Raw genomic sequence first — 8,476 nt, 5'->3', positions numbered from 1 at the left:
ATTTTTCTACTTGAAACAGAATAATGGTCCACGCCAGTTCTTTCATTTATCAGCTGTTCCTGGTCTAGGGTCTTTTTGCTTCTCTGTGAGAACCATAATTGTGTACAGACATGAGGAGCTTTCTCTTCCACTTTTGAGAATGCTCACAAGCTTCTGGTTTGTTGGCTGTTCAGGCGGGTAAGCCCAGGAACCACGGTCTAATCTACTTTTCCCTGTTCAGAAAGAACCTCCTACCTCTCCCCACCCTGGCCTTTGCAACTCTTCTACCAATGCTCACATGACGATCGATCGATTGTGGTGGCCTTCTTTTGCTCCCAGGACATAGAACTCACCTCTCCTCAAGTCCCTCTGCCCAGGAGGCCCTGACATAGCCTCCTTGTGGTTTTCTTTCTCTTACCATGGAGGTCTCAGCTCCATCGGCTCCTCCTGAGAGACTTTCCCTGAACATAGACTAAGTGGATGTGTGTGGATGTCTGCCTCTGATCAAACAACCATAGTCTTCCCTTCTCCATCACACTAACATCATGGCTTCCCACTGTCCTGTGATAGCTTTTCCATTTGCTTCCTTACAATACTTCCATCACTTGTAAGAATGACAACTTTGGGGTTGCAGAGATGGCTCAGCCAGAAAGAGTTTGTGCTGCCCTTGCAGAGTCAAATCTGGTTTCCAGTGCATATGTCAGGCAGCTTATAATGGCCTGTAACTCCAGCTATAAGGGGTCTAATGCCTTGGGTGTCTAGGAGCATACCAGCACTGATACACACACACACACACACACACACACACACACACACACAATTAAAAATTAACTTTAAGATAAAGAAGAATGGCCAGGCGGTGGTGGCGCACGCCTTTAATCCCAGCAGTTGGGAGGCAGAGGCAGGCAGATTTCTGAGTTCGAGGCCAGCCTGGTCTACAGAGTGAGTTCCAGGACAGCCAGGATTATACAGAGAAACCCTGTCAAAAAAGAAGAAGAAGAAGAAGAAGGAGAAGGAGAAGGAGAAGGAGAAGGAGAAGGAGAAGGAGAAGGAGAAGGAGAAGGAGAAGGAGAAGGAGAAGAAGAAGAAGAAGAAGAAAAGAAGAAGAAGAAGAAGAAGAAGAAGAAGAAGAAGAAGAAGAAGAAGAAGAAGAAGAAAGAACGAAAGAACGAAAGAACGAAAGAACGAAAGAACGAAAGAAAGAAAGAAAGAAAGAAAAAGAAGAATGAAAAAAGAAGAATGAAAACTTCAGGCTGGGAGGCACTTGCTCAGTCTGTACAGGATTCTGAATTTAATTCCTGGCACATCCACAGATGAACAGATGAAAATGTCCTAAGGTAGAGGCTGTGGTGGTAGTTCACCTGAAGTGCAGGCACTGATGTAGGTTACATCAACAAAGCCAAGTAAAAACAAGTCTGTATATGTGATTGGAAATGAGTGGCCAGTGGAATGGAGATCAAGAACATAGTGTGTCACGGGGTATTTCATGAAAGGGAAGACACTCACCAAAGGCCAGTTCAGTCAAAGGTGAAGACAGGCCCTGCAGTTTGTCTACTGGAGCTCTAAGCTAGCTGCTTAGATGTCACCTCAGTTTGGATTCCCCAGAAACAAACCTGGATAAGGAATACAAGTATCTCTTTGAAGGTACAAGGGACATAACAGCAGGGAGATGTTACAGGGACTGGGAAGGTGGTCAATGAAGGAACACCAATAAGCCTGCTTTCAAGCCGGACTTCATCCCCCCCCCCCCCCCAGGACCCTTCGAGAGTCACCTTAGAGTTGTACTGTCTGACACAGGGACTAGAATATTCATTTGCCTACTCTGCAGGGGAGACCTGCAGCAGGCATGTAAACTAGGGCTTGGGGAACTGTCTCGGGGTGGTCTTTTGTGTGTGTATGGTGGGAGCTAGGGAAACCAACAAGAAATGCCTAATGGAAGCCAACACCAAGCGTTGAAAGGTCTGAGGCCTGTAAGAGGCACTGGTGTGCCTGTCACAGGATGACCAGCTTGTTCTTTGGAAGTGATGACTGGGCCTCAGTCAAGGCTGAGAAAGTATGATACAGTATACAGTGGTTCTCAACCTGTGAAAAAAGGGGCTCGGAACCCCTTTTGGGTCACAAACGATCCTTTAACAGGGGGGCCACTTAAGACCATTGGAAAACACAGATATTTATATTACAAATCATAAGAATAACAAAATTATAGTTACGAAGTAGCAACAAAAAATAATTTTATAGTTGGGGGTCACCACAACATGAGGAAGCGAATTAAAGGGTCACAGTATTAGGAAGATTGAGAACCACTGATTTACAGCCTCTCCTGGCTGAGAAAGCTGGCAGTCGGTCAGGAGATGGGAAAGAAAAAAAGAGACTGCTAGAGGAAGGATGTAGTCTTTGCTGTGAATGGAGGTTGCAGGTGGGAGGGAGGAGGGTCTTTTGCTGAGAGGGAGGTGGCAAGAGCAGAGGCTTGAGGGGAGCGAAGAGGAGTCACTGAGCCAGAGTACAGGGTACACGGACTAGCGTTCTGCATCTGGACCCCGTTATCGATCTGCAGAGCCCTCGTGGGTTCATCCTGTCACAGTCGGTGCCCAATACCAGCTCGCTCCCGAGAACACTAAGAATATGGCCTCTTGAGACAAGGTAGGAAAGCCACCCTAAGTCTTTTATTTTGTAGGTTAGCTCTTTTATGTGCGGCTCTCCACAGTTCAGTTCTCTCTGGGCCAAGGCTGGTGGACCACAAAGAGGGAGGGTGGAAAAGTGGACCACAGAAATGGCGACGTGTAGAGAGAAAAGGACTACCCTGTCCTAAGTACTCTGGTGGCCTAGCCACAAACCTTGTCATGCAGACTGCTACAGTAGCCGTCTCTGTCCTCTTCAAGAACAACCGAGTTGCCTTCCTTTTGAACCCTTGAGGGCATGGGCCTCTTCAGAGCCTAGATTCACTTAAACATTTCATCAGCACTGAGTGGATGAAGTCTGCTCTGGGTGGCCAGAACTGCCCTCCTCAATCAGCCTCCCCTGGGCTTCCTCCCTGGTCTGTTCTTCTGTCAGGGTTAGAGCTGGTCCTACCTTTCCCTGCTCACTGCTCTACCTGGGCTCACCACACACTGCATTCTGTGTCCTTCCAAACCAGTGTCTAACCCTAATGGTGGCATCTCAGTGCCCAGGCAGCTTGAGTGCTCCTCTGATGCCCCCTGATAGGTGGCAGGATTTTTGGATGCCATGGACAATTTATATTTCAAGAGACTTAACTTATGAAATGGTAACTTGATAAAAGCATCAAAAGTCGCCGGGCAGTGGTGGCACACGTCTTTAATCCCAGCACTTGGGAGGCACAGGCAGGTGGATTTCTGAGTTCGAGGCCAGCCTGGTCTACAGAGTGAGTTCCAGGATAGCCAGGACTATGCAGAGAAACCCTGTCTCGAAAAACAAAACAAAACAAAACAAAAAACCAAACAAAAGCATCAAAAGTCACTGTCTGTTATCACCATAACTTCTTATGAGAAAGACACTTAGCACTGTTGAGACCACCCCAGGACAGGAAGCACAATGTCTGAGAAGAAGCTTGGAAGATGTTTGCAAGAAAGCACAACTGGATAATACATGACTTTTGCTTCTCTTTCTTCTAACTGTGCTGCGAGTTGCTGAAGTTTTACCAAAGTTCAGGGTCGAGAGCCATTGCTCTCTGTGTATAAGAAATATGAGGTCACGTGACATTGTGGACAGAGGGGCCAGGTGCTGGAGGCAGTGATGAGTTACACATAGATGTCACTGTCATTTCTTATGTGGTGACCAGTACTGACAGAGTATACTGGCCTGTTGTTCCTGCCTGTGACCTCCTGGAACCTCGGTTCACACGACCGCTCTGACCCAGGCCTCCTTATCCAGTTGATTCGAGGCAATTCTTGCTTACACATATTACGACATCATTGCCATTTAAGGGAGTCATTTTTCAATAGTTTGACGGTGTTCCTTTTTTTTTTTTTAAATGGGGTTAGCAAATCAAATTAGTGACTCAGGTAACTTATAACTAAAAACTTCTAGCTCTTGGTTTTTACTTGTGTGGATAATTATTTTAAAGTCCAGTATTCCGGAAACAATGGCCAGCCCAGTACCAGTGACCAAACCGGTGTCCAGACTGTGACTTCTATCGAAAGAAATCAGTATTCCCTAGAAAGGTGGCTGGCTCTGGATTTGTACAGATGAGCCTGGGAGAGCTTGTCACTGTAGAAGGCAAGGCAGATACCAGAGACAATTAGGACTGGGTCAAAAGGCACAAGGACCAATGTGTAAAGGCCACCCAGTTCCAAAACAGAACAACCTGAGTGTCATATAGAGTAATAAGTGCCATGCACCGAAATATGTTACTCGTTTTAAAATTCACAAAGTGCACAAAGATTAAAGAGGTAACCCATAATTTTGGAAGCTGCTTGGCAAATATTCATTTGTCTGAAAATTGGTGAAAATAAAAAGAATCAAACATCTCCCTGGCCTTCTCTCCCCCATAATCCTTTTAGGTAGCCACAAAAAGTTCTTCATAGTTAATGAATGCATGCTGAGTGGCAGAATTATAACACTATTTTGCAACCTCTTAATGAGATAATAGATATAAAAGCCTTCTCTAATGGCTGCTACAGCCATTAGGTTGGGGGCCGATGGGAGCCTTCCTGTCGTGAGTCCAGACAACACCTGAAGCTATTGATTAACTGTGAAATCAGGGAAAGAGTGACAGTCAGGACCATGTACCCTCCTGATGTGCTGCCACAGGAAGTGCCCGTGTCATTATGCTCATGGAAATCACATTGCCAGAAGATCGAGCCTAAATCTGATTAAGGCTCTAGAGTTTACCACATAAGCACCCAGGGAAGAAAAGAATGGAAATTCCAGAACATTCTATAAGAAGCTCAATAGATATGGTAGTTTGAATATGCTTGGCCCAGAGACTGTCACTACTAGGAGGTGTGGCCTTGTTGGTATAGGTGTGACCTTGTTGGCAGAAGTGTGTCACTGTGGAGGTGAACTTTGAGACTGTCCTCCTAGCTGCCAGGAAAGAGTCTGCTCCTGACTTTCTTTGGGTGAAGATGTAGAACTGTCAGCTCCTCCGCACCGTGCCTGCCTGGATGCTGCCATGATGATACTGGACTGTGTAAGTCAGCCCCAGTTAAATGTTGTCTTTTATAAGCATTTCTTTGGTCTTCGTGTCTGTTCACAGCAATGGAAACCTTAACTAAGATAATAGAAAAATAACTTCTTTAATGAAAAATTAGCAACAAAAAAATATTAAAGTCAGCAGACCTACAGACTTTAGAATACTTCAGAGACACATCAGCCCAAGGCAGAGCTCAGATTCTGAACAGGATGAACCGACAGCGGAGGAAGATGGGTGTGTGAGCGGAGCTCAGAGGCTCCGGCTGCAAGATGACCCTGTGGAAGGTCTGTGTGCTTGTCTCTCTGGCTTCATATGTGTCTGACATTTTCCAGACTAAATCAAAATTCTAGCTTCCCCAATGTCACTGTATCATGTTTTCCTGCTAGAACACCTGTGCTACCATCAGAATCCGAAGGAGTAAAAACATTGTTTCCCTTGAGCTTTTACTGGGTGTAAATACATGATAATCTAATTTTAATGCACCCCGAAAATGAGTGACTCTACAGCTCTCTTCATGCATTTCTTTGTTTACTTAATAACACATAAGAAGGAGTTTTAAAACCAGTGAAAAAAAACCAAAAAGCCAGTTCATTTTCTAAGCGCGCTATAAAAGCAAGGGGGCCCACTAGGCACGGAAGCAGCCCGGTTCCATCTCTAGGGTCTTTCACATATTTTGTTCCCTTTCCCCCACAACTGCAGCTGCCATTTATTCTGGGACCTCCTTAAGCACCGAATCACTTGATACGTGTGCACAGTAATGGGTGACATATAGGCCTCAATTCACTTTAATTCTGGCGCCAAGCTTGAGGACAGGTGTTACTTACTCCCATTTTACAGCTGAAGAAATCAATGCTTCAAGAACTTGCCCAGATGGCCAAGGGAGCCACGGAGGAGGGTTTCAAACTGACCTCGAAGCCTGCCTCAGTCACCGCTCTGCCTGTAGAGCCCAAGTGGCCCTCACGATGTTCCTCTGTCCCACCGAAAGCATCTTCTCCTCATTTTATGAATTTGATGTCAGCGTGTCATTCAAGGTACGGAAAGTAGGATTGGCGTCTGGTCAGCAAATGTCAATCAGGCATCTAATCAGCAGGCCCTACACTTCCCACAGTGCCTCGCACACAGCAGGCACTTCTTCAGTGACCCCCCGAGCTACACCACGATTAGATTACTGAGATCTGAGTGAAACAAGCTACAGCGTGCAGTCAGCATTTTAATGTACATTTAATTATAGCCAGTATTTTAATATATTAGTGAATTATCCATCTCCTGTAATCTTTAGTACATAAGACAAGATATGATTTAGTATTTGAGAAACTGTTATTATAGCCTGGGGTATTTCATTAGGATCAACTGTTGTGGAAAATAATGTTTTATTTTGGCAGCTCCAGCTCAGGGAGAAGACGGGGAAACTCCGACTCACACCTCTTTCTTTGATTTACCAATTTGGCCTCCAGATTCTAACATTATAAGTTTTTTGTAACCTGGTTTAACCTTGCTAACATATAATTGTCCAAAAAAAAAAAAAAAAAAAAAGCAAAAATACATCACACTTGACTATTTAACACAAATGAACCAAATTGGAAAGTCCACATCCTCCCCCACCCTCCCCCACCCCCCCCACTCCCACCCCCACCCCCACCCCCCAAGTGAAACTGGTGACTTTCATTGTTATTCCTGCTTGTTTAATTTGCTTATTCTCGGCTCAGAAAATGTCTGCCTGAATTCACGTTCCTAACTTTCATTACTAACCTCCTGTTCTCATGTTTGACACTATCTCAATAGCCTTGAAACAATTATCTTCTTCTCTCCCTTCAGAATTGTCTATTCTTTAATGAGTTTCCATTTAATCTTGTCTTTGTCAAAGAATATCACTTTGAATAACTAAGACCCGTTAGCCCCCAGTGGGTCCCAGTACCCCGCCTGTTCACTACATCCCTGTAATATCCTTTTATGACAAGGTAGGTGAAACTCCATACGAGCCTATTGTGTGTGCCAGTGCAGTCTTTACAGATGACTGGGGCAATTCCCCGTTCATAGGCAGCCCTTCCAAGGCATCCCTAAGTGACAGCGCTTACTGTCTTATTGATACATGAAATTTGGAAATGTTAGGTTCCTGGCTCTTCCCTTTTATCTGTAATACTGTCTAGTTTCCAGACACAGTGGGGGATTGTAGACCATTCTGACATTATCGAGGCTTCTGAGACATGATACAGTCATGAATATGGTTGTTTCTTCAGCGAACACAGCGTGTTATCTTCTGCCTTCTTCATTGTTCCCTCAGTGAGCCCGAACGCTGAGGAGCCAGAAGCAACCCAAATTCCCCCAGGAAAGTAGTCCTAAGAAAATGAAGGCACCTATGCCACCCCCAGCACTCCCAGATACTTTTGAGAAGAAACATTTGTCAGTTATCTCTTTTAAAATATCCTTAGGAGTCAACAGATGTACAATGCCAAATACTCTTCCATCTGAAATGAGACATGCACATCTATACGTGCTGGACTCCTTCTCTCTCTCTCTCTCTCTCTCTCACACACACACACACACACACACACACACACACACACACACACACCGCACACACATCATGGCTGCTGAATATGAAACACGATTGAGTGCGCTAGAACTTTGCTCAGACACCACTGAGAAGACCATTTAAAAGATACTTATCTACAGCCCCAGAGTAAGGTGCAGAGGACCTTGTGGGAGAAGAGAGGGCCATGGAAGCCTTCTTCAAGTGGTGCTTAATCTGACATGGGAGAATTGAGTAGGAATTACGGAGTTGGCTTGCAGGGTGGGAGTTGACTGAGCACTCCAGGCACAGCTAACCATATTTGCAAACAACTTAGAACTTCAGGGTAAATGAAGTAATGCCAGTGTGTTTTGCATGCAGAGAATGAAGAAGCTAATAATAGCTGGAGATAAACAGGATCATGCCATGTATTGGCACAGTAAGCATTTGCTTGCTTGCTTGCCTCCTTCCTTCCTTCCTTCCTTCCTTCCTTCCTTCTTTTTTTTTTCTTATGAGCAATGGGACCCCACTCAAAAACCTGAATCAAAACAATGTTTTGAAAGCAATCTTGTGCTTTGAAACCCTCTCCCTGGCTGACATATGGACCAGAAAATGTGATGGACATTTGATCGGTAAGCTGCCCATCTTGACCCACCTAACATCAGCCCAGATGTGTAGACAGCTCGGCTCACTATCACTGGTGCACACAGGTAGTGTGGGCAGCAAGGATGCTGCACTGTGCTTCCTCCCGGACAACAGAAGGATGCCCATCTGTCAGTAAGCCTGGCCCACAAGGGCAGAGAAGTCTCTGCCCCTACCAGTAACCCCAATCAATGAGA

This window comes from Arvicanthis niloticus, chromosome 29 (genome assembly GCF_011762505.2).
Source record: "Arvicanthis niloticus isolate mArvNil1 chromosome 29, mArvNil1.pat.X, whole genome shotgun sequence".
Classification (NCBI taxonomy): Eukaryota; Metazoa; Chordata; class Mammalia; order Rodentia; family Muridae; genus Arvicanthis; species Arvicanthis niloticus.
This window is presented reverse-complemented; position numbering follows the sequence as displayed.